This window comes from Oncorhynchus nerka, linkage group LG11, assembly GCF_034236695.1.
Source record: "Oncorhynchus nerka isolate Pitt River linkage group LG11, Oner_Uvic_2.0, whole genome shotgun sequence".
In the NCBI taxonomy this organism is placed as follows: Eukaryota; Metazoa; Chordata; class Actinopteri; order Salmoniformes; family Salmonidae; genus Oncorhynchus; species Oncorhynchus nerka.
The window spans coordinates 28,370,030-28,397,744 of NC_088406.1; the positions used below are offsets into that span (position 1 = coordinate 28,370,030).

At 45.7% G+C, this 27,715-nt stretch overlaps 1 protein-coding gene across 1 annotated transcript in view; it reads left to right on the plus strand.

Annotated features, from left to right (window-relative positions):
* Nucleotides 1–27,715, plus strand: part of LOC115137751 (seizure protein 6-like) — a 161,902-nt gene that overhangs the window by 64,253 nt on the left and 69,934 nt on the right. The window lies entirely within an intron of this gene.

The window sequence follows — 27,715 nt, forward strand, 5'->3', positions numbered from 1 at the left end:
AGCATTTTCAGTTATGGTATACAGTCTATCCCCAACCCTTTAAGGTTGTGTGTCTGTCAGTGAAGGTGTGTGTGTGTGTTTTGGGAGATGAGGAGCTGGAGGGGGCAGGCAGGAGTGGTTGTGTGCCCATCTGTGATTGAATCAGTGTGTGTCTGTCTGGTCTCAGTTATCTAGATGTGTCAGACAGACAGCCAGGTGGTGCTGTGGCCTGTTTGTCTGGCAGGCTGCTCTGATAAGACTGCCATGTCTTTCTGCCACAGGATGCTATCACATCACATGCAGTTTGATCCCTTAGATACTGTATCAAATAAAATCAAATGTATTTATATAGCCCTTCGTACATCAGCTGATATCTCAAAGTGCTGTACAGAAACCCAGCCTAAAACTCCAAAAAGCAAGCAATGCAGGTGAAGAAGCACGGTGGCTAGGAAAAGCTGCCTAGAAAGGCCAAAACCTAGGAAGAAACCTAGAGAGGAACCAGGCTATGAGGGGTGGCCAGTCCTCTTCTGGCTGTGCCGGGTGGAGATTATAACAGAACATGGCCAAGATGTTCAAATGTTCATAAATGACCAGCATGGTCAAATAATAATAATCACAGTAGTTGTCGAGGGTGCAGCAAGTCAGCTACTCAGGAGTAAATGTCAGTTGGCTTTTCATAGCCGATCATTAAGAGTATCTCTACCACTCCTGCTATCTAGAGAGTTGAAAACAGCAGGTCTGGGACAGGTACCACGTCCGGTGAACAGGTCAGGATTCCATAGCCGCAGGCAGAACAGTTGAAACTGGAGCAGCAGCACGGCCAGGTGGACTGGGGACAGCAAGAAGTCATCATGCCAGGTAGTCCTGAGGCATGGTCCTAGGGCTCAGGTCCTCTGTGAGAGAGAAAGAAAGAGAGAAAGAGATACTTAGAGAGAGCATACTTAAATTCACACAGGACACCGGATAAGACAGGAGAAGTAATCCAGATATAACAGACTGACCCAAGCCCCCCGACACATAAACTGCTGCAGCATAAATACTGGAGGCTGAGACAGGAGGGGCCAGGAGACACTGTGGCCCCATCCGATGTTACCCTCGGACAGGGCCAAACAGGAAGGATATAACCCCACCCACTTTGCCGAAGCCCAGCCCCCACACCATTAGAGCGATATCTTCAACCACCAACTTACCATCCTGAGACAAGGCAGAGTATAGCCCACAAAGATCACCGCCACGGCACAACCCAAGGGGGGGCGCCAACCCAGATTTTGGGCGCCAATCCAGTAGCAGCCAAAATTTTGGAAACACGTACTCATTCAAGGCCTTTTCTTTATTTTGACTATTTTCTAAGTTGTAGAATAATAGTGAAGACATCAAAACTATGAAATAACACACATGGGATCATGTAGTAACCAAAACAGTGTGAAACAAATCCAAATATATTTTATATTTGAGATTCTTCAAAGTAGCGACCCTTTGCCTTGATGAGAGCTTTGCACACTCTTGGTATTCTCTCACCCAGCTTCATGAGGTAGTCACCTGGAAGACGTTTCAATTAACAGGTGTGCCTTGTTAAAAGTACATTTGTGGAATTTCTTTCCTTCTTAATGCATTTGAACCAATCAGTTGTGTTGTGACAAGGTAAGGGTGGTATACAGAAGATACTGTAGCCGTATTTGGTAAAAGACCAAGTCATATTATGGCAAAAACAGCTCAAATAAGCAAAGAGAAACGACAGTCCATCATTACTTTAAGACATGAAAGTCAGTCATTGCGTCAAATTAAAAGAACGCAAAAAAACATCAAGTGCTATGATGAAACTGTCTCTCATGAGGACCACCACAGGAAAGGGTGATACCTCTGCTGCAGAGGATAAGTACATTAGAGATACCAGCCTCAGAAATTGCAGCCCAAATAAATGCTTCACAGAGTTCAAGTAACAGACACATCTCAACATTAACTGTTCAGAGGAGATTGCGTGAATCAGGCCTTCATGGTGGAGTTGCTGAAAGAAACCACTACTAAAGGACACCAATAATAAGAAAATACTTGCTTGGGCCAAGAAACACCAGCAATGAACATTAGACCAGTGGAAATCTGTCCTTTGATCTGATGAGTCCAAATTTGAGATTTTTGGTTCCAACAGCCGTGTCTGTGAGACGCATAGTAGGTGAATGTATGATCTCTGCATGTGTATTTCCTACCGTGAAGCATGGAGGAGGTGTGATGGTGTGGGGGTGCTTTGCCAGTGACACTGTCTGTGATTGATTTAGAATTCAAGGCACACTTAACCAGCATGTCTACCACAGCATTCTGCAGTGATACACCATCTCATCTGGTTTACGTTTAGTGGCACTATAATTTGTTATTCAACAGGACAATGACCCAACACACCTCCAGGCTGTGTAAATGCTATTTGGATGACCTAGCCTCCACAGTCACCCGACCTCAACCCAATTTTGGACCGCAGAGTGAAGGAAAAGCAGCCAACAAGTACTCAGCATATGTGGGAACTCCTTCAAGACTGTTGGAAAAGCATTCCAGGTGAAGCTGGTTGAGATAATGCCAAAAGTGTGCTGTCATCAAGACAAAGGGTGGCTGCTTTAAAGAATCTCAAATATAAAATATATATATTTTGATTTGTTTAACACTTTGCTTACTACATCATTCCATATGTGTTATTTCATAGTTTGTATGTCTCCACTATTATTCTACGAGAGAGAGAGAGAGAGAGAGAGAGAGAGAGAGAGAGAGAGAGATATGATGGGGTGATAAATAAAAAAGAATACACATTAGACTAATCTGAATTATCTCTTTCAATATGACCCAGTGGTGAAATACAATTAAATTGAGTTGACCTGTGTCTTTAGTTGCAATATCTTATTTAACATAAGCCATGATTCATAATGTATATGATGACTTTCTGACCTTTGAACTTTCTGTTTGAACTGAATAAATATTGATATAAAACATATATAATGAAAACATGTTGTGGTATCTAGTATCGTACATAGCCCACGTTAATGCAAAACTGCTGAGTGCATTCAGGGTCAGCCTGAGAGTGTTCTGCTCTGCAGACCTGTCTGTAGCCCGGGGCTTTGTGAGTTCTGTGTCTACTGCCTTCCCTCCCTCTGTCCTTGTCCATTGAATCTCATTCGGCTCTTTATGCTAATATGCAGAGAACTTTGGTGGTGGAATTTTTAATCATTCTCAGTATGAAATATTTCCCTTTTTATTCAGCTCCAATTCAAACTTTTCTAATCGTGAAAACCCCCATAGGATATAGCGCACAGACAGACAGACTGCAATGTTTGTTTGTTTATCTAATGTTTTATCCCTTAAGTCAACTTTCCTCCCACACTGCTGTGATTACAACTTGCACTTGGGAAATCAAGAGAAAACCTGCACTCAGGCAAGTAAGACAAACCACAAGAAATAACACAAGAGACCTGATTGCCTATTTTCCTGTTGAGTGCTCTCACCGTGGACAGACACCATGTCTAGTTCATCGGTCACTCCTAGCCACAGTGTTTTGTCTAGGTCTGTCCCCTGTGCCAGACAGATCCTTGATGCTGATGTCTCCTCTATTCCACACCACTGAACACACACACACACACACACGTTTTCACACCTGCTCGCAGGGCCTGAACGTCTACCAGCACCACATCTCAGTAGGTCGCTCTGTGCTGTGTTTACTGGGCCATGGTCAAAGGTGAAATAGATTGTGACACGCTAGGCCCTCATTTTCTTAGCAATTTTACACACTGAGGGGTGGTTAACAGATTGGAAATATCACAGGAATCATTAATAATCATTAATTAGTTAATTTGATCACTCTGTTGTTCCAGGACAGGAAATGCAAACTTGTAGTGTATTCAAGGTTAAAAAAGGAAAATTAAGTTGTTAATTTCCACATTAAAATGTCAGACTTTATTTGCCCTGACAACAATTCTATCAACCCTTACAAAAATGTTCATTATAATCCATACTATAATTCACATTTCCTGTTGCTGCAGGATTATTTTCCTGCTCTGAGAAACTAGTCAAATTTAAGATCCTACACCTGTTATGTGTAAGGAGCATATCTTACAGACGACAGTAGAGCTAGTGTAGAGCGCCAGCTACAGGGTAAGTTAAGGCCATGTTAACTGTGTTTAAGGAGATTTAGCCTGCCAGATTGTAACTCATTAAAACCACATCTCTGTCTTTACTTCACTTCCCTTATTCTAATTTTCCCCTCTCACCATGCCTACTCTCGTCCACACTCTCTGCTCTCTCTCTTTCCCTTCTCTCCCTCACTCCTTTCTCCTCTCTGCTGTGATCTGAGACCTCTCTCAACCTATTGGAATAGAGAGGCCCATCTCTAGGCTTATCTTGCTGTGTCTGAAAGCAGGAAACTCTCAGTACACTGAAGACAGGCAGCCATGTGGAACACCCTTACACCAGTCACAGAGTAGAGAATCGAGAAGAGATTCGGCTCCAAGAGTTTTGAAGCAGCACGCTCCACACAGAGAACAACGTTATTACTGTTTACGCTATTCTGTCAAATTTATTTAGTGCTTATCCTGCGTGTTTTCTGTCTTGAAATGTGAGAAATTGATACGTACTCTACTGACGTGCAACCTGTTTAACCAATCTAGATGTTATTCTATGTTAATTTCCACATAGTTTATTTTTGTTGCAAGATGCTAAAACTAAATTCCACAATTATTATTTTGTATTATTTTTATTAATGTCACCACAAGCAGCATGGTGGTGACGTGTCTGGTTAGGGTGTGATCCTGTCTGTGGGTAGTGTGTAGAGTGGCTGTGGCGGTCTGGCAGGTGATCCATCAGGGGGCAGAGAGAGAGACAGAGCCAGCAGCAGCAGTGGTAAGCAGCAGCAGCAGGGTGGTGACGTGTCTGGTTAGGGTGTGATCCTGTCTGTGGGTAGTGTGTAGAGTGGCTGTGGCGGTCTGGCAGGTGATCCATCAGGGGGCAGAGAGAGAGACAGAGCCAGCAGCAGCAGTGGTAAGCAGCAGCAGCAGGGTGCTTGATCTTCCCTAACACAGCCAGCCACTGATGGGTCCCTGGTCCCACCGTGTCTCCATACACTGCTCTGCCCCCATACTTCACCATCTAATTACATTGCAGCCTGTCGGCAGCTCATTTGTATCTCAGACTCCCTCCGTCTCTCTCAGGCTCCTCTATGGCTCAGGGTTCCCTTTTTAATGGAAGCAGAACCTAGTGTAGTGAGCTATCTTTGAATTTCCATCCTATCTTTCGATCTCTATCCTTAAATATGCCCCTCTTTCTTTCCCTTTACATCATTATTTCTCTCCACCTCTCCCTCCTTCATTACCCTCTGCTTACTCTTGCTATCCTTTACTCTCCTCTTTCATTCTCCTCTGCTTCATGTTACTCACCCTCCTCCCTCCATCTCTCTGCCACTCTCCATCTCTGCCACTATCCATCTCTCTGCCACCCTCCATCTCTCTGCCACTCTCCATCTCTCTGCCACTCTCCATCTCTCTGCCACTCTCCATCATTCTCTGCCACCCTCCATCCCTCTGCCACTCTCCATCTCTCTGCCACTCTCCATCTCTCTGCCACCCTCCATCTCTCTGCCACCCTCCATCTCTCTGCCACTCTCCATCTCTCTGCCACCCTCCATCTCTCTGCCACTCTCCATCTCTCTGCCACTCTCCATCTCTCTGCCACCCTCCATCTCTCTGCCACTCTCCATCTCTCTGCCACTCTCCATCTAGCTGCCACCCTCCATCTCTCTGCCACCCTCCATCTCTCTGCCACTCTCCATCTCTCTGCCACTCTCCATCTCTCTGCCACTCTCCATCTCTCTGCCACTCTCCATCTCTCTGCCACTCTCCATCTCTCTGCCACCCTCCATCTCTCTGCCACTCTCCATCTCTCTGCCACTCTCCATCTCTCTGCCACTCTCCATCTCTCTGCCACCCTCCATCTCTCTGCCACTCTCCATCTCTCTGCCACCCTCCATCTCTCTGCCACTCTCCATCTCTCTGCCACTCTCCATCTCTCTGCCACTCTCCATCTCTCTGCCACTCTCCATCTCTCTGCCACCCTCCATCCCTCTGCCACTCTCCATCTCTCTGCCACTCTCCATCTCACTGTCCCCCTTCTATCCTCTTCTGCTTTCTTTCCACCCTTGCCACCCGCTTGATTTCAGAAAGTCTGTCATTGCTGAATGCCTCAGTATGTTATATGGGTTAAGATGGTGAAACCTGTGCTTGATGGGGACAGACAGAGAGACAGACAGATACAGGTGTAGAGACAGTACAGATACAGACAGACAGGTGCAGAAGCTTATATTACAATAAAGGGGTTAGGACAGGTGCATCTGCTACTGGCTCCAGATATCCCACTGCAGTGCACCTGATGGACAGGGCTTCAGAATGGTGAGACTGAATCTGATGGCAATATGAATAGTGAAGTTGGGTCACAGTCAGCCTCCGGGCTGGTGGCTCATGTAGTGATTTACTTAGGGGGTCAACTAGAGTATCTTGTGAAGGCTTACAGGTTCAATAAACTTGTCTGTCCAACTGTGTCTAAATAGGAACATAAGTATCTCAGTCTCTACAGCAGGGCTCTCCAACCCTGTTCCAGTACCACAGGGCTCTCCAACCCTGTTCCTGTAGGGCAGGGCTCTCCAACCCTGTTCCTGTAGGGCAGGGCTCTCCAACCCTGTTCCTGTACCACAGGGCTCTCCAACCCTGTTCCTGTAGCACAGGGCTCTCCAACCCTGTTCCTGTAGCACAGGGCTCTGCAACCCTGTTCCTGTACCACAGGGCTCTCTAACCCTGCTCCTGTAGGTTAGGGCTCTCCAACCCTGTTACTGTAGCACAGGGCTCTCCAACCCTGTTCCTGTAGCACAGGGCTCTCCAACCCTGTTCCTGTACCACAGGGCTCTCCAACCTGTTCCTGTAGCGCAGGGCTCTCCAACCCTGTTCCTGTAGCGCAGGGCTCTCCAACCCTGTTCCTGTAGCACAGGGCTCTCCAACCCTGTTCCTGTACCACAGGGCTCTCCAACCCTGTTCCTGTAGCACAGGGCTCTCCAAACCTGTTCCTGTAGCACAGGGCTCTCCAACCCTGTTCCTGTAGGGCAGGGCTCTTCAACCCTGTTCCTGTAGCGCAGGGCTCTCCAACCCTGTTCCTGTAGCGCAGGGCTCTCCAACTCTGTTCCTGTACCACAGGGCTCTTCAACCCTGTTCCTGTAGCGCAGGGCTTTCCAACCCTGTTCCTGTAGGGCAGGGCTCTCCAACCCTGTTCCTGTAGGGCAGGGCTCTCCAACCCTGTTCCTGTAGGGCAGGGCTCTCCAACCCTGTTCTTGTAGGGCAGGGATCTCCAACCCTGTTCCTGTAGCGCAGGGCTCTCCAACCCTGTTCCTGTAGGGCAGGGCTCTCCAACCCTGTTCCTGTAGCACAGGGCTCTCAAACCCTGTTCTTTTAGAGCTACCCTCCAGTAGGTTTACGCTCCAAACCTGTTCTTTTAGAGCTACCCACCAGTAGGTTTTCTCACCAATCCTGTTCCTGGAGTGCTACCCTCCTGTAGGTTTTCACTCCAACCCCAGTTGTAACAAACCTGATTCAGCTTATCAACCAGCTAATTATTAGAATCAGGTGCACTAGAATAGGGTGGGAGCGAAAACCTACAGGACGGTAGCTCTCCAGGAACAGAGTTGGAAAGTAAACCTACAGGACGGTAGCTCTCCAGGAACAGGGTTGAAGAGTAAACCTAAAGGATGGTAGCTCTCCAGGAACAGGGTTGAAGAGTAAACCTACAGGACTGTAGCTCTCCAGGAACAGGGTTGAAGAGTAAACCTAAAGGATGGTAGCTCTCCAGGAACAGGGTTGAAGAGTAAACCTAAAGGATGGTAGCTCTCCATGAACAGGGTTGAAGAGTAAACCTAAAGGATGGTAGCTCTCCAGGAACAGGGTTGAAGAGTAAACCTAAAGGATGGTAGCTCTCCAGGAACAGGGTTGAAGAGTAAACCTAAAGGATGGTAGCTCTCCAGGAACAGGGTTGAAGAGTAAACCTAAAGGATGGTAGCTCTCCAGGAACAGGGTTGAAGAGTAAACCTAAAGGATGGTAGCTCTCCAGGAACAGGGTTGAAGAGTAAACCTAAAGGATGGTAGCTCTCCAGGAACAGGGTTGAAGAGTAAACCTACAGGACTGTAGCTCTGGGTTGAAGAGTAAACCTAAAGGATGGTAGCTCTCCAGGAACAGGGTTGAAGAGTAAACCTAAAGGATGGTAGCTCTCCAGGAACAGGGTTGAAGAGTAAACCTAAAGGATGGTAGCTCTCCAGGAACAGGGTTGAAGAGTAAACCTAAAGGATGGTAGCTCTCCAGGAACAGAGTTGAAGAGTAAACCTAAAGGACTGTAGCTCTCCAGGAACAGGGTTGAAGAGTAAACCTAAAGGATGGTAGCTCTCCAGGAACAGGGTTGAAGAGTAAACCTAAAGGATGGTAGCTCTCCAGGAACAGGGTTGGAGAGTAAACCTAAAGGATGGTAGCTCTCCAGGAACAGGGTTGAAGAGTAAACCTAAAGGATGGTAGCTCTCCAGGAACAGGGTTGAAGAGTAAACCTACAGGACTGTAGCTCTCCAGGAACAGGGATGAAGAGTAAACCTAAAGGATGGTAGCTCTCCAGGAACAGGGTTGGAGAGTAAACCTAAAGGATGGTAGCTCTCCAGGAACAGGGTTGAAGAGTAAACCTACAGGACTGTAGCTCTCCAGGAACAGGGTTGAAGAGTAAACCTAAAGGATGGTAGCTCTCCAGGAACAGGGTTGGAGAGTAAACCTAAAGGATGGTAGCTCTCCAGGAACAGGGTTGAAGAGTAAACCTACAGGACTGTAGCTCTCCAGGAACAGGGTTGGAGAGTAAACCTAAAGGATGGTAGCTCTCCAGGAACAGGGTTGAAGAGTAAACCTAAAGGATAGTAGCTCTCCAGGAACAGGGTTGAAGAGTAAACCTAAAGGATGGTAGCTCTCCAGGAACAGGGTTGAAGAGTAAACCTAAAGGATGGTAGCTCTCCAGGAACAGAGTTGAAGAGTAAACCTAAAGGGCTGTAGCTCTCCAGGAACAGGGTTGAAGAGTAAACCTAAAGGATGGTAGCTCTCCAGGAACAGGGTTGAAGAGTAAACCTAAAGGATGGTAGCTCTCCAGGAACAGGGTTGGAGAGTAAACCTAAAGGATGGTAGCTCTCCAGGAACAGGGTTGAAGAGTAAACCTAAAGGATGGTAGCTCTCCAGGAACAGGGTTGGAGAGTAAACCTACAGGACTGTAGCTCTCCAGGAACAGGGTTGAAGAGTAAACCTAAAGCATGGTAGCTCTCCAGGAACAGGGTTGGAGAGTAAACCTACAGGACTGTAGCTCTCAAGGAACAGGGTTGGAGAGTAAACCTAAAGGATGGTAGCTCTCCAGGAACAGGGTTGGAGAGTAAACCTAAAGGATGGTAGCTCTCCAGGAACAGGGTTGAAGAGTAAACCTAAAGGATGGTAGCTCTCCAGGAACAGGGTTGAAGAGTAAACCTACAGGACTGTAGCTCTCCAGGAACAGGGTTGGAGAGTAAACCTAAAGGATGGTAGCTCTCCAGGAACAGGGTTGGAGAGTAAACCTACAGGACTGTAGCTCTCCAGGAACAGGGTTGAAGAGTAAACCTAAAGGATGGTAGCTCTCCAGGAACAGGGTTGGAGAGTAAACCTAAAGGATGGTAGCTCTCCAGGAACAGGGTTGAAGAGTAAACCTAAAGGATGGTAGCACTCCAGGAACAGGGTTGAAGAGTAAACCTACAGGACTGTAGCTCTCAAGGAACAGGGTTGGAGAGTAAACCTAAAGGATGGTAGCTCTCCAGGAACAGGGTTGAAGAGTAAACCTAAAGGATGGTAGCTCTCCAGGAACAGAGTTGGAGAGTAAACCTAAAGGATGGTAGCTCTCCAGGAACAGGGTTGAAGAGTAAACCTAAAGGATGGTAGCTCTCCAGGAACAGGGTTGGAGAGTAAACCTAAAGGATGGTAGCTCTCCAGGAACAGGGTTGAAGAGTAAACCTACAGGACTGTAGCTCTCCAGGAACAGGGTTGGAGAGTAAACCTAAAGGATGGTAGCTCTCCAGGAACAGGGTTGGAGAGTAAACCTAAAGGATGGTAGCTCTCCAGGAACAGGGTTGGAGAGTAAACCTAAAGGATGGTAGCTCTCCAGGAACAGGGTTGAAGAGTAAACCTACAGGACTGTAGCTCTCCAGGAACAGGGTTGGAGAGTAAACCTAAAGGATGGTAGCTCTCCAGGAACAGGGTTGAAGAGTAAACCTAAAGGATGGTAGCTCTCCAGGAACAGGGTTGGAGAGTAAACCTAAAGGATGGTAGCTCTCCAGGAACAGGGTTGGAGAGTAAACCTAAAGGATGGTAGCTCTCCAGGAACAGGGTTGGAGAGTAAACCTACAGGACTGTAGCTCTCCAGGAACAGGGTTGAAGAGTAAACCTAAAGGATGGTAGCTCTCCAGGAACAGGGTTGGAGAGTAAACCTAAAGGATGGTAGCTCTCCAGGAACAGGGTTGAAGAGTAAACCTAAAGGATGGTAGCTCTCCAGGAACAGGGTTGAAGAGTAAACCTACAGGACTGTAGCTCTCCAGGAACAGGGTTGGAGAGTAAACCTAAAGGATGGTAGCTCTCCAGGAACAGGGTTGGAGAGTAAACCTAAAGGATGGTAGCTCTCCCGGAACAGGGTTGGAGAGTAAACCTAAAGGATGGTAGCTCTCCAGGAACAGGGTTGAAGAGTAAACCTAAAGGATGGTAGCTCTCCAGGAACAGGGTTGAAGAGTAAACCTAAAGGATGGTAGCTCTCCAGGAACAGGGTTGAAGAGTAAACCTAAAGGATGGTAGCTCTCCAGGAACAGGGTTGAAGAGTAAACCTACAGGACTGTAGCTCTCCAGGAACAGGGTTGAAGAGTAAACCTAAAGGATGGTAGCTCTCCAGGAACAGGGTTGAAGAGTAAACCTAAAGGATGGTAGCTCTCCAGGAACAGGGTTGGAGAGTAAACCTAAAGGATGGTAGCTCTCCAGGAACAGGGTTGAAGAGTAAACCTAAAGGATGGTAGCTCTCCAGGAACAGGGTTGAAGAGTAAACCTACAGGACTGTAGCTCTCCAGGAACATGGTTGAAGAGTAAACCTAAAGGATGGTAGCTCTCCAGGAACAGGGTTGAATAGTAAACCTACAGGACTGTAGCTCTGCAGGAACAGGATTGAAGAGTAAACCTAAAGGATGGTAGCTCTCCAGGAACAGGGTTGAAGAGTAAACCTACAGGACTGTAGCTCTCCAGGAACAGGATTGAAGAGTAAACCTAAAGGATGGTAGCTCTCCAGGAACAGGGTTGAAGAGTAAACCTAAAGGATGGTAGCTCTCCAGGAACAGGGTTGAAGAGTAAACCTACAGGACTGTAGCTCTCCAGGAACAGGATTGAAGAGTAAACCTAAAGGATGGTAGCTCTCCAGGAACAGGGTTGAAGAGTAAACCTAAAGGATGGTAGCTCTCCAGGAACAGGGTTGAAGAGTAAACCTAAAGGATGGTAGCTCTCCAGGAACAGGGTTGAAGAGTAAACCTAAAGGATGGTAGCTCTCCAGGAACAGGGTTGAAGAGTAAACCTACAGGACTGTAGCTCTCCAGGAACAGGGTTGAAGAGTAAACCTAAAGGATGGTAGCTCTCCAGGAACAGGGTTGGAGAGTAAACCTAAAGGATGGTAGCTCTCCAGGAACAGGGTTGGAGAGTAAACCTAAAGGATGGTAGCTCTCCAGGAACAGGGTTGAAGAGTAAACCTAAAGGATGGTAGCTCTCCAGGAACAGGGTTGAAGAGTAAACCTACAGGACTGTAGCTCTCCAGGAACAGGGTTGAAGAGTAAACCTAAAGGATGGTAGCTCTCCAGGAACAGGGTTGAAGAGTAAACCTAAAGGATGGTAGCTCTCCAGGAACAGGGTTGGAGAGTAAACCTAAAGGATGGTAGCTCTCCAGGAACAGGGTTGGAGAGTAAACCTAAAGGATGGTAGCTCTCCAGGAACAGGGTTGAAGAGTAAACCTAAAGGATGGTAGCTCTCCAGGAACAGGGTTGAAGAGTAAACCTACAGGACTGTAGCTCTCCAGGAACAGGGTTGAAGAGTAAACCTAAAGGATGGTAGCTCTCCAGGAACAGGGTTGAAGAGTAAACCTACAGGACTGTAGCTCTCCAGGAACAGGGTTGAAGAGTAAACCTAAAGGATGGTAGCTCTCCAGGAACAGGGTTGAAGAGTAAACCTACAGGACTGTAGCTCTCCAGGAACAGGGTTGAAGAGTAAACCTAAAGGATGGTAGCTCTCCAGGAACAGGGTTGGAGAGCCCTGCTGCACAATATGTATTGTGCAGAACCAGACAACAACCATGACTGTGCTGATGAGATGTTGGATGTTAGTTCTTCCATTACTTGCCAGGCAATCAATGTCTCAAGCCAATGTTTAAAATAGACATGCAAGTGATGAAGCCAGAAGCGGCAGCTATTCCTAGTGGCGACAGCACCATTCAGACTCTCAACAGCTACAATAATCATCAGTACAATTTCCTTCTCAAATGCCAGACATTGGCTTTATAGTCATTGCTATCCGGGTTCCTTGGGACGTCCCTACCCAAGGTCCCTACCCTCCCTACCCCCCAAAGACACCTTTGGCACATCTGTCTTTATTACCAGTTCTGTAGTTGGCTGTGTTGTGTGTTTAGCGAGAGGGGCCTTTGTAGTGTGATGTGGGGGATACGTGGAGCTGTATTGACAGACAGCTGCATTATGGTGTTGTTACACTAAATCATTCTGTTCCTACACTGACACTCTCCATCTGTTGGCTGCTTGGCTTTCTTTCAGCTCCACACAAACAGGTTCATCAGCAGATGTGGCTACCAAGCTCATTTTTACCTGTGGTCCCTCATCTGGGTTTTGAGAGTAAAGCACCCTGTTTGTGCATGCCTGTGTGTGTGCATGTATGTGTGTGTGCATGCCTGTGTGTGTGCATGTATGTGTGTGTGCATGTCTGTGTGTGTGTGTGAGCGTGTGTTTGTATCTGCACTGAGACACTGCTGACATTGCCTTGCCATAACTCCACTCTGATCCCAGCCCTGGATGGATGAATCACTCTACTCCACAGCCCTGTTTCCTGAACCAGCCTGTCAGGCCATTGGCATCAGGATGACTGCAGTGACGGACTAAGTGGTTTTTATGAGCCACAAAATCCCATCTGAGCTAATTGCCTAATTGACCACATAATGGTTTGGACCACTTCTATGGTTTTCAACACCAGCTAATCAGCATTGACTTTGAATCAGACGTTAATTGATCGGGTGGCTATAATTGTTTAAATTACATATATAATTATATATATATGTGTATGTATGTGTATATATATGTATATATATATATATATACACACATAATATATATTATATATGTACAGCATATACACTACCGTTCAAAAGTGTGGGGTCACTTAGAAATTTCCTTGTTTTTGTACATTTTAAAATACATCAAATTGATCAGAAATAGAGTGTAGACATTGTTAATGTTGTAAATGACTATTGTAGCTGGAAACTGCAGATTTTTTTATAGAATATCTACATAGGCGTGCAGAGGCCCATTATCAGCAACCATCACTCCTGTGTTCCAATGGCACATTGAGTTAGCTAATCCAAGTTTATCATTTTAAAAGGCTAAATGATCATTAGAAAACCTTTTTCAATTATGTTAGCACAGCGGAACACTGAAAACTGCTGATTAAAGAAGCAATCCAACTGGTCTTCTTTATTAAATTATTTGAGTATCTTGAGCACCAGCATTTGTGGGTTCAATTACGGGCTCAAAATGGCCAGAAACAAAGAACCTTCTTCTGAAACTCACCCGTCTATTCTTGTTCTGAGAAATGAAGGCTATTCCATGTGAGAAATTGCCAAGAAACGGACGATCTCGTACAACGCTGTGTACTACTCCCTTCACAGAACAGCGCAAACTCGATCTAACCAGAATAGAAAGAGGAGTGGGAGGCCCTGGTGCACAACGGAGCAATAGGACAAGGACATTAGAGTGTCTAGTTTGAGAAACAGACGCCTCACAAGTCCTCAACTGGCAGCTTCATTAAATAGTATTCGCAAAACACCAGTCTAAACGTCAACAGTAAAGAGGCAACTCCGGGATGCTGGCCTTCTAGGCAGAGTTGCAAAGAAAAAGACATATTTCAGACTGGCCAATAAAAAGTAAAGATTAAGATGGGCAAAAGAACACGGACACTGGACAGAGGAACTCTGCCTAGAAGGCCAGCATCCCGGAGTCTTCTCTTCACTGCTGACGTTAAGACTGGTGTTTTGCGGGTATTATTTCATGAAGCTGCAAGCTTACAACATTAACATTGTCTACAATATTTTTTATATATTTATATATTTAAAAAAAAATTTTTTACCCCCTTTTCGTGGTATCCAATTGTTTGTAGTTACTATCTTGTCTCATCGTTACAACTCCTGTACGGGCTCGGGAGAGACGAAGGTCGAAAGCCATGCGTCCTCCCAACCAAGCCGCACTGCTTCTTAACACAGCGCGCATCCAACCCGGAAGCCAGCCGCATCAATGTGTCGGAGGAAACACAGTGTACCTGGCGACCTGGTTAGCGTGCACTGCGCCCGGCCCGCCACAGGTGTCACTAGTGAGAGATGAGACAAGGATATCCCTACCGGCCAAACCCTCCCTAACCCGGACGACGCTAGGCCAATTGTGCATCGCCTCACGGACCTCGCAGTCGCGGCCGGGTGAGACAGCGCCTGGGCGCTAACCCAGAGTCTCTGGTGGCACAGCTAGCGCTGCGATACAGTGCCCTAGACCACTGCGCCACCCGGGAGGCCCCCTGTGTACACTATTTCTGATCAACTTGGTGTTATTTTAATGGACACAAAAATGAGTTTTTCTTTCAAAAACAAGGACATTTCTAAGTGACCCCAAAATGTGAACGGTAGTATATATACAGAACCAGTCAAAAGTTTGGACACATCTACTCATTCAAGGGATTTTCTTCCTTTTGACTATTTTCTACATTGTAGAATAACAGTGATGACATCAAAACTATGAAATAACACGTGGTAATCATGTGGTAACTAAAAAAGTGTTAAAGAAATTAAAATATGAGATTCTTCAAAGTATCCACCCTTCGCCTTGATGACAGATTTGCATACTCTTGGCATTCTCTCCACCAGCTTCACGAGGTAGTCACCTGGAATACATTTCAATTAACAGGTGTGCCTTGTTAAAAGTTAATATGTGACATTTCCTTCCGTAATGCGTTTGAGCCAATCAGTTGGGTTGTGACAAGGTAGGGGTGCTATACAGAAGATAGCCCTATTTGGTAAAAGACCAAGTCCATATTATGGCAAGAACAGCTCAAATAAGCAAAGAGAAACGACAGTCCATCATTACTTTAAGATATGAAGGTCCTGTCAATCAGGAAAATGTTAAGTGCAGTCACAAAAACCATCAAGCGCTATGATGAAACTAGCTCTCGCGAGGACCTCAACAGGAGGTCAACCTCAACCAGCCTCAGAAATTGCAGCACAAATAAATGCTTCACAGAGTTCAAGTAACAGACACATCTCAACATCAACTGTTCAGAGGAGATTGCGTGAATCAGGCCTTCATTGTTGAATTGCTGCCAATAAACCACTAAAGGACACCAATAAGAAGAGACTTGCTTGGGCCAAGAAACACGAGCAATGGACATTAGACCGGTGGAAATCTATCCTTTGGTCTGATGAGTCCAAATCTGAGATTTTTGATTCCAACCGCCATGTCTTTGTGAGACGCAGAGTAGGTGAACGGATGATCTCTGCATGTGTGGTTCCCACAGTGAAGCATGGAGGTGTGATGGTGTGGGGATGCTTTGCTGGTAACACTGATTTATTTAGAATCCGATGCACCCTTAACCTGCATGGCTACCACAGCATTCGGCAGCAATATGCCATACCATCTTGTTTGCGCTTAGTGGCGCCTATCGCCTATCATTTGTTATTCAACAGGACAATGACCCAACACACCTCCAGGCTGTATAAGGGCTATTTGACCAAGAAGGAGAGTGATGAGTGCTGCATCGGATGACCTGGTCTCCATAATCATCTGACCTCAACCCAATTGAGATGGGTTGGACCGCAGAGTGTAGGAAAAGCAGCCAACAAGGGCTCAGCATATTTGGGAACTCCTTCAAGACTGTAGGAAAAGCATTCCAGGTGAAACTGGTTGAGAAAATGCCAAGAGAGTGCAAAGATGTCAAGGGTGGCTACTTTGAAGAATCTCATAAAATACATTTTTATTTGATGAACACTTTTTTTTAGTTACATGATTCCTTGTGATATTTCATAGATCTGATGTCTTCACTATTATTCTACAATGTAGAAAATAAAATAAAAACCCTTGAATCAGTAGGTGTGTCATGTTTAATGATAAGAGAGAGATTTTATTTCTGTACCCAAGAGTACGTTATAAATGTAATAAATGACGGGGAAGAATCCCCCCACACACACACTCTCGCACGCACACGCACACCACAGGGCTGTAACCCAAAGAAAGTGTGAGGTGTAAATCTCTAATAAACACGGGACAAGACCCGTAATAACACTACACGGGACGAGACCAGTAATAACAAGTGCACACTAACACGGTAACCGATACAGCAGAGCCCAGCTACTCACAAGACCAACGTACATGGAACAATAATCAACAAGGACAATGGGGAACAGAGGACACATAGTATATACACATACTAATCAGGGGGAATAGGAACCAGGTGTGCGTAATGAGACAAGACAGTCCGGGGTTGGTGGTAATGATCCAGTTCAGTGACGCCTAGAAGGCCGGTGACATAGATCTCCAGAGCTGGTGAATGGAATGAGCAGCAGTACCGGGGACAAACAAACCTCATTCAACTCATCGAGGGCTTGATGATTAATATGCAAGTTGAATCAGCTGTCCTGTACAAATGTGTACTGTGTGTGGGGGGTACTCAGGGTTGGGAAACACTGGGATAGACTGAGGAATCACCAATCGCCAAACTCCTGAGGGAAGTTTTGAGCTCCAGTGGCAGGCAGACAATTGACTGTGCATGTTCGTCTGCCTGGCTGGCTGTAGAAGTGACAGAGCAGAGTTTAGTCTCTGAATACTCCCAGATGATTGCTACACTTTGAGAGCTAGCCTAGCTGTCTCTCTCAGTGCTTTGGCACAGCCAGCCAGCGAGAGAAATGAAATAAAATTAAATGAAAGCGTGTCTGGATTAGAGCTTGTTAAGGGAGAGAAGAGCCTTTAATTGCCCTGGCTTTGTGCAGCTTCACATAGAACCAACATCGCTAATCTGCAGCTCAGGGGTGAATGTTTGCAGCAAACCAAACAAAGACGTACACTAGACAGGCCTATCTAGTAGAATAAAAATAACATTTCCTGGAAGACGATTTAGAAGGAATTGGCATAAAACTGCATGATTCCAATTAGAGAAGCAGCTGATAGCAGAAAAACATTTGAAGTATTGCAGGAGGGTGTTCGCATGATATTAAAGCACCTGTTTTTTGAGGAGTGGAAATGTGTTTGACATTTCTAGAACAGGTTGCTTTAATGTCTTCGTTTTTGGTTTTTGGACGTAACATATTTGTCTTTCTCTGCAGTATTTTCTTAGTGTACAGTATACTGGTAATCTGAATCTGAGAAGATTTTACACTGCATTATTACTTTAGTGCCATAGCGATCGCAGATGTTTCAGATAGCCTATTTGTTCAAGCCTCTCCAGTTGTGATGTGGTGGTCTGGTCATCCAGAACAGTAATCTGTCTTGTCATGCACCGGTGGTATCTCTGCTCTGTCTGCACGCCTGGAAAGAAAAGCAATTGCTCAACTTTCCAACTTCAAACCAAGCTGAGCAAATCAGTCTTACACATTTTAAGGAAAAAGGATAGGGTGGCAGAAACTGTAGAGAAAAGCACTTGTTGAAGAGGAAGCATTTGACCAATGTGTCCACTTTATAACATAGAGACCTGGCTGCCACAAGAGATCAATTTGATGCCTTCCTGATTTACATTACATTACTGTGCCGGTCTTCTCAGTCAATAGGATTATATTTTTTGGCACATTCTTCCTGATAGAGATGTTTCAGTATAGTTTACATCTATCCAATCTTGAAATATACGTATTCTTCTCGATATCTCCGGATTCCTACCGCAAGCTCTGAACCTATTATTAAAAAAACAAAAAATTTTATTATATTTTTTTACATATTTTTTTCCACCTGGAATTATAGCAGCTAACAACCCCTGAATGCACAGCCGCTAATCTGCGGGCTGCTAGCTATTTTAAGCACATTGGACTGCTGGTTTAAGAGGCCCTTCGGACATATTTCTTCGGCCACTATACATATTTTGCCAATTGGCCTGGTTTACCACACGGAGCCGTGCTGATCCGTCCGCTGATGTAACTGCACGAGGGACAGACTTTCCTCCGTCGCGTCATCCCTCTAAGGCCTTTCTGTTAGCCTGCTAGCCCCGTGCCGCTAGCTGCCTGAAGCCATGCACTGGACTTGTATGATCACCCGGCTACGCATGCCTTTCCCTAACGTCGCCATGACATGTAGATTGCTGTACTGGTTTGTAACTATTGTTTGATTTCACTGTAGAGCCTCTAGCACTGCTCAACACGCCTCGGCTAACAATTTAGTTCCACCCCCCACACACGCAGTGACATCACCTGGTTTAAATGCTATTTCTAGAGACAATATCTCTTTCATTATCACTATATGCACAGGTTTACCCCCACTGTATTCACATCCTACTATACCTTTGTCTGTACATTAAGCCTTGAATATATTCTACCGTGCCCAGAAATCTGCTCCTTTTACTCTCTGTTCTGAACGTACTAGCCGTCCAGTTCTGTTAGCCTTTAGCCGTACCCCTATCCTCCTCTGTTCCTCCGGTGATGTAGAGGTTAATCCAGGCCCTGCAGTGTCTACCTCCACTCCCATCCCCCAAGCTCTCTCATTTGTTGACTTCTGCAACCGTAAAAGCCTTGGTTTCATGCATGTTAACATTAGAAGCCTCCTCCCTAAGTTTGTTTTATTCACTGCCCTAGCACACTCCACCAATCCAGATGTCCTAGCCGTGTCTGAATCCTGGCTTAGGAAGACCACCAAAAACCTTGAAATTTCCATTCCTAACAATAACATTTTCCGACAAGATAGAACTGCCAAAGGGGGCGGTGTTGCAATTTACTGCAAAGATAACCTGCAGAGTTCTGTCTTACTATCCAGGTCTGTACCCAAACAATTTGAGCTTCTACTTTTAAAAATCAACCTTTCCAGAAACAAGTCTCTCACTGTTGCCGCTTGCTATAGACCACCCTCTGTCCCCAGCTGGGCCCTGGACACCATATGTGATTTGATTGCCCCCCATCTATCTTCTGAGCTCGTGTTGCTAGGTGACCTAAACTGGGACATGCTTAACACCCTGGCCATCCTACAATCTAAGCTTGATGCCCTCAATCTCACACAATTTATCAATGAACCTACCAGATATAACCCCAAATCCGTAAACACGGGCACCCTCATAGACATCATCCTAATCTAGAATTGGCTTACTATTTCGCAACAGAGCTTCCTTCACTCATGCTGCCAAACATACCCTCGTAAAACTGACCATCCTACTGATCCTTGACTTCAGCGATGTCATCTATCATATAGCCTCCAACACTCTACAAAGCAAACTGGATGTAGTCTATCACAGTGCCATCCGTTTTGTCACCAAAGCCCCATATACTACCCACCACTGCGACCTGTACGCTCTCGTTGGCTGGCCCTCGCTTCATACTCGTCGCCAAACCCACTGGTTACAGGTTATCTACAAGTCTCTGCTAGGTAAAGCCCCGCCTTATCTCAGCTCGCTGGTCACCATAGCAGCACCTACTCGTAGCACACGCTCCAGCAAGTATATCTCACTGGTCACCCCCAAAGCCAATTCCTCCTTTGGTCGCCTTTCCTTCCAGTTCTCTGCTGCGACTGACTGGAACGAACTGCAAAAATCACTGAAGCTGGAGATTCCCATCTCCCTCACTAGCTTTAAGAACCATGTGTCAGAGCAGCTCACAGATCACTGCATCTGTTCATAGCCCATCTGCATACAGCCCATCTATCTACCTCATTCCCATACTGTATTTATTTACTTTTGCTCCTTTTGCACCACGGTATCTCTACTTCCACATCCATCTTTTGCACATGTACCATTCCAGTGTTTAATTGCCATATTGTAATTACTTCGCCACCATGGCCTTTTTATTGCCTTAACTCCCTTATTTGACCTTATTTGCACTCACTGTATATAGACTTTGTTTTCTTTTCTATCTACTGTATTATTGACTGTATGTTTTGTTCATTCCATGTGTAACTCTGTGTTGTTGTATGTGTCGAACTGCTATGCTTTATCTTGGCCAGGTCGCAGTTGCAAATGAGAACTTGCTCTCAACTAGCTTACCTGGTTAAATAAAGGTGAAAAAAATACATAAATACATGGGTTGAACCTCAATCAATAGTCTTACCTTGTTTCCCTGTGTCCTCCTCTCACCACCATCCTTCACTGGCTCTCTACTCAGAACATCAGAAGGAAGCAAAGAATATTGCTGCATTGTTAGAGCTAGAAACAAAAGCATGCACCTGCAATAACATCTGCAAAACTGTGTATGTGACCATAAAACTGATTTGATGATTTGAGATAGAAACATTAAAACAAGGCTGCAACAAGGACTCGTAAGAAAGGCGCATGTCCTTGTCCAAGACTGTGTTGCACTTTGTTGCAAGGGAGATAGATATCTGGTATTGGTCCTGTGCTGCTCTCTGCTCCCTCTCCTCTCCCTCCTGGGTAAAGTAGCAGGCTCAGTTCACCTCAGCAGAGTTCATCAGTGCTCTCCTCTCAGATCCACAGATCAGTACAGCTCCACTGATTGCAGGTGTCCTTGCATTGATCTAACTGGCTTGGGCTTTGTCCCTAGTCATTGGTGAGATGAGAGGATGACCTTTTCCAAAGGTGCCTAGCTGGGTGTGATTGGGTAAGTGTAAAGGACATGGTTTTACAGGACAAGAGGGGAAATGGGCTCTTTGTGAATGTGTTTCTGGCCTCAGCCTCTATTATCCCCTATTAGGAAGTGTTCTACCATAACCAATCAATATGAGCTATCACCCAGCCCTATATTGTCTGACTTTTGTGAAGTCAATATTACATTTCAGACATGCTACTGTCCTGGCAGAGAACTGTGTAATTGATTGTTCATACGGTATTATCTACCTACTCCTCATATTCTGAGGGAGGGAAGCAGAGTCTGTTCAGACAGGACAAGGGAACTCCAAAGATTGAGAGAAATCAAATCAAACTGTCTTATTGTGCATGTTGCCATGCAGAACACACTATTTTGACATCTGATATTTTTTTCACACACCACTTGATTGATTTGCTCAAGGCTTGGAAGCGTCCCATCATTCTCTTCTCACTTCCTGTTGGCATGTTGAAGCAGTGTCTCGTGCAGCTGCTGTAAATGACCTTTTGTTGTATGTGATAAATTGTGTAAGATGTCAAATATATTCTATGTGCTTCAAAGAAAAACTGCTTATCATATTTTTACAGAATAAGGTTGGAGAGAGAATTTCTGCTATTTTGAAATACGTATAAACATTTATTTGAAATATCACGTCGCTAAACTGCAGTACACCCCTGTTGTGCTTGTGTGAGTCAAGAGCCCTGTATTGCATGCTGTCTGTAGCTCTGCGCTGTGTGGAAATCTTGGTCTGTGTAATGTAAAGGATAACTGGGCTAAAGCACAGTGTCTCTCTTGATTTCGCTGCCCACGTAATTAGTCTGCTAGCAGCATATGGCCAGAGTGTTGCCATCTCAATAGATTCATTATCAGGCCCTGTGTGTGTTATACTTAAGTGGGCGAAACAATCTAGCAAGTAGGACAACAAATCAAAGACATTACATTTGAGACACAGTCAGAGTTTTCCCTTTTCCTCTTCATTCTTACTGGTTTTATATCTCTAGTCCACTTTTAATATGTCCTCCATAATATGAATGTCATTGGTCAAGATGCTCCTCACAATAAGTGTGTGTGTGACTGTGGGGGACGGGGTAGATGTTAAGGAGGAGAACTGCGCTGTTCAGGAGAGGGTACGAGAGAGAAACCACTGCCTGATCCAAGGGTTGCTACCAAAATTATGTTCCAATAGTTTCTTCTGAACAGAGGCATTATTCTTTTCGTTCCATTCCACTGTTCTGACCAGCAAAATAAAAGTCTGAACAAGTTAGAATTTAAAAAAAGTATCGGTTTATATCTTTCCTTTCTAAACCTCTGAAATCATGTTTTTTTTAAACAATTAGCTCAACATTAAATTACTTCACAAATCACGCAGTGCGACTAGAGAAGCTTGCAATGTGATAACTATAGTATCCCCAACTAGCATTGAAAAGGTTAATCCATTCTCTCCCTATCTTCTGAATCACGCTTGTAACGTCAGGCTACAGCTATGCTTCGGAGGGTAGGCTACACACACACACATTAGCAAAGATTTTCAGCTGGAAGGAAAACACTGGAAGACGTTTCTGATCGACAGAGGGAGGGCTTTGCATAGGAGCTTTCTCATGTTTTTTTGTGGGACTGGAACAAAAATAATCAGAACGTAAAAGAATGTTATTAAATGGTTCTCATGCTTTTAAAATAACAGTTCTATTCCAGAACAGTAGATATCACTTTCATTCCAGGTTCTGATTCTGTTGCTGGAAAAATGTAGTTTATTTTCCGGTTTTCGGTTCTGTTCCCTAGACTGGTTCCAACCAGTTGATTTATGGCACACTGTGTACTAGTGTTGATTCAAGAGCGAGAGCTTTAAGATCCTCACCCAGGCCCTGACTCAAGGGAGACCCAGGCTACTCAGATGAAAAAGACACCAACTTAGTGTGTGTGTGTGTGTGTGTGTGTGTGTGTACCCATGTGTGCGTGTAATGTTTCAATATAAAATGCAATCTACTGAATTTCTTTAAACTGAATTGACCGTGCTTCCACAAGAAGGGGTTTTGCTTCCATGTTTTGAAGCCTTGAGCCCAGACCTCACAGAACAGCGCGAACTGGCTCTAACCAGAATAGAAAGAGGAGTGGGAGGTCCCGGTGCACAACTGAGCAAGAGGAAAAGTACATTAGAGTGTCTAGTCTGAGAAACAGACGCCTCAACTGGCAGCTTCATGAAATAGTACCTGCAAAACACCAGTATCAACGTCAGCAGTGAAGAGGCAACTCCGGGATGCTGGCCTTCTAGGCAGAGTTCCTCTGTCCAGTGTCTGTGTTCTTTTTCCCATCTTAATCTTTTCTTTTTATTGGCCAGTCTGAAATATAGCTTTTTCTTTGCAACTCCGCCTAGAAGGCCAGCATCCCGGAGTTGCCTCTTCACTGTTGACGTTGAGACTGGTGTTTTGAGGGTACTATTTAATGAAGCTGCCAGTTGAGAACTTGTGAGGCGTCTGTTTCTCAAACTAGACACCCTAATGTACTTGTCCTCTTGCTCTCTTGTGCACTCCTCTTTCTATTCTGGTTAGATCCCGTTTTTGCTGTTCTGTGAAGGGAGTAGTACACAGCGTTGTACGAGATCTTCAGTTATTGGCAATTTCTCACATGGAATAGCCTTCAGTTCTCAGAACAAGAATAGACTGACAAGTTTTTGAGCCTGTAATCGAACCCACAAATGCTGATGCTCAAGAGACTCAACTAGCCTAAAGAAGGACAGTTGTATTGCTGCTTTAATCAGACAACAGTTTTCAGCCGTGCTAACATAATTGCAAAAGGGTTTTCTTATGATCAATTAGCCTTTTAAAATGATAAACTCAGATGAATTAACACAACGTGCCATTGGAACACAGGAGTGACAGTTGCTGATAATGGGCCTCTGTACAAGCAGAGGACCATAGTCCCTATGCCCAAGAACACGAAGGCAACCTGCCTAAATGACTACAGACCCGTAGTACTCACGTCCATAGCCATGAAGTGCTTTGAAAGGCTGGTAATGGCTCACATCAACACCATTATCCAAGAAACCATAGACCCACTCCGATTTGCATACCACCCAAGCAGACGCACAGATGATGCAACCTCTATTGCACTCCACACTCCCTCCTGGACAAAAGGAACACCTATGTGAGAATGCTATTCATTGACTACAGCTTAGCGTTCAACACCATAGTACCCTCTAAGCTCAGGATCCTGGGACTAAACACCTCCCTTGGAGGAGCCCCTCAGGGGTGCGTGCTCAGTCCCCTCCTGTACTCCCTGTTCACCCATGCCTATAGGGAGGAGGTCAGAGACCTGGCTGGGTGGTGCCAGAATAACAACCTCTCCCTCAACGTAACCAAGACTAAGGAGATGATTGTGGGCAACAGGAAAAGGAGGACTGAGCACGCCCCCATTCTCATCGACAGGGCTGTAGTGGAGCAGGTTGAGAGCTTCAAGTTCCTTGTTGTCCACATCACCAACAAACTATCATGGTCCAAACACACCAGGACAGTCGTGAAGAGGGCACGACAACACCTATTCCCCCTCAGGAAACTAAAAAGATTTGGCATGGGTCCTCAGATCCTCAAAAGGTTCTACAGCTGCAACATCGAGAGCACTGGTTACATCACATCAATTTCTCAGGCCTACGACCGCAACGCACTACAGAGGGTAGTGCGTACTGCCCAGTACATCACTGAGCCTGTGCTGCCTGCCATGCAGGACCTCTACACTAGGCGGTGTCAGAGGAAGGCCCTAAAAATTCTCCAAGACCCCAGCTACCCCAGTCATAGACTGTTCTTTCTACTATCGCATGGCAAGCGGTACCGGAGTGCCAAGTCTAGGACAAAAAGGCTTCTCAACAGTTTTTACCCCCAAGCCAACAGGTAATCAAATGGCTACCCGGACAATTTACATTGTGTGCCCCCACCCAACCCCTCCTTTACGCTGCTGCTACTCTCTGTTTATCATATATGCATAGACACTTTAACTATACATTCATGTACATACTACCTCAATTGGCCCGACAAACCAGTGCCCCCGCACATTGGCTAACCAGGCTATCTGCATTGTGTCCCACCACTCACCAACCTCTCTTTTACTCTACTGCTACTCTCTGTTTATCATATATCCATAGTCACTTTAACCATATCTACATGTACATACTACCTCAATCAGCCCGACTAACTGGTGCCTGTATGTAGCCTGGCTACTGTAATAGCCTCGCTACTGTATATAGCCTCACTACTGTCTTTTTACTGTTGTTTTTATTTCTTTACTTACCTATTGTTCACCTAATACCTTTTTTTGCACTGTTGGTTAGAGCCTGTAAGTAAGCATATCACTGTAAGGTCTGTTGTATTCGGAGCACGTGGCAAATAAACTTTTATTTGATTTGCATGCCTATATAGATATTCCTTTAAAAATCTGCCATTTCCAGCTACAATAGTCATTTACAACATTAACAATGTCTACACTGTATTTCGGATCAATTTTATGTTTTTTTAATAGACAAAAAATGTGCTTTTCTTTCAAAAACAAGGACATTTCTAAGTGACCCCAAACTTTTGAACGATACACTGCTCAAAAAAATAAAGGGAACACTTAAACAACACAATGTAACTCCAAGTCAATCACACTTCTGTGAAATCAAACTGTCCACTTAGGAAGCAACACTGATTGACAATACATTTCACATGCTGTTGTGCAAATGGAATAGACAACAGGTGGAAATTATAGGCAATTAGCAAGACACCCCCAATAAAGGAGTGGTTCTGCAGGTGGTGACCACAGACCACTTCTCAGTTCCTATGCTTCCTGGCTGATGTTTTGGTCACTTTTGAATGAGTCTACAACCCACACAAGTAGCTCAGGTAGTGCAGCTCATCCAGGAAGGCACATCAATGCGAGCTGTGGCAAGAAGGTTTGCTGTGTCTGTCAGCGTAGTGTCCAGAGCATGGAGGCGCTACCAGGAGACAGGCCAGTACATCAGGAGACGTGGAGGAGGCCGTAGGAGGGCAACAACTCAGCAGCAGGACCGCTACCTCCGCCTTTGTGCAAGGAGAAATTAGTGCCAAAGTGATTGTAAAAAACTGTAATTTCCCATCCAACTCTCCTGAACTGACCATTCTAGCTAATTAATGATTCACCTGATGGCCTAACACCCCCCCCCCCCCCGCCCTCCAAACCATCTACACCCCATCCTCATGAGCCCTGCAAAATGACATCCAGCAGGCCACAAATGTGCATGTGTCCGCTCAAACGGTCAGAAACAGACTCCATGAGGGTGGTATGAAGGCCCGACGTCCACAGGTGGGGGTTGTGCTTACAGCCCAACACCGTGCAGGACGTTTGGCATTTGCCAGAGAACACCAAGATTGGCAAATTCGCCACTGGTGTCCTGTGCTCTTCACAGATGAAAGCAGGTTCACACTGAGCACATGTGACAGACGGGACAGAGTCTGGAGACGCCGTGGAGAACGTTCTGCTGCCTGCAACATCCTCCAGCATGACCGGTTTGGCGGTGGGTCAGTCATGGTGTGGGGTGGCATTTCTTTGGGGGCTGCACAGCCCTCCATGTGCTCGCCAGAGGTAGCCTGACTGCCATTAGGTACCGAGATGAGATCCTCAGACCCCTTGTGAGACCATAAGCTGGTGCGGTTGGCCCTGGGTTCCTCCTATTGCAAGACAATGCTAGACCTCATGTGGCTGGAGTGTGTCAGCAGTTCCTGCAAGAGGAAGGCATTGATGCTATGGACTGGCCCGCCCGTTCCCCAGACCTGAATCCAATTGAGCACATCTGGGACATCATGTCTCGCTCCATCCACCAATGCCACGTTGCACCACAGACTGTCCAGGAGTTGGCGGATGCTTTAGTCCAGGTCTGGGAGGAGATCCCTCAGGAGAGCATCCGTCACCTCATCAGGAGCATGCCCAGGCGTTGTAGGGAGGTCATACAGGCACTACTGAGCCTAATTTTGACTTGTTTTAAGGACATTACATCAAAGCTGGATCAGCCTGTAGTGTGGTTTTCCACTTTAATTTTGAGTGTGACTCCAAATCCAGACCTCCATGCGTTGATAAATTTGAAAAAAGTATTTAATAAGAATATTTCATTCATTCAGATCTAGGATGTGTTATTTTAGTGTTCCCTTTATTTTTTTGAGCAGTGTATATATACTAGCATTGTGAAGAGAGGAACCATTCCAGGCTCCTGGTAGGCTGCTGTAGGATGACAAAATCCTGGTAGCCTGCTGTAGGATGACAGGCTTCTGGTAGGCTGCAGTAGGATGACAGGCTCCCGGTAGGCTGCTGTAGGATGACAGGCTCCTGGTAGGCTGATGTAGGATGACAGGCTCCTGGTAGGCTGCTGTAGAATGACAGGCTCCTGGTAGGCTGCTGTAGGATGACAGGCTCCTGGTAGGCTGCTGTAGGATGACAGGCTCCTGGTAGACTGCTGTAGGATGACAGGCTCCTGGTAGGCTGCTGTAGGATGACAGGCTCCTGGTAGGCTGCTGTAGGATGACAGGCTCCTAGTAGATTGCTGTAGGATGACAGGCTCCTGGAAGGCTGCTGTAGGATGACAGGCTCCTGGTAGGCTGCTGTAGGATGACAGGCTCCTGGTAGGCTGCT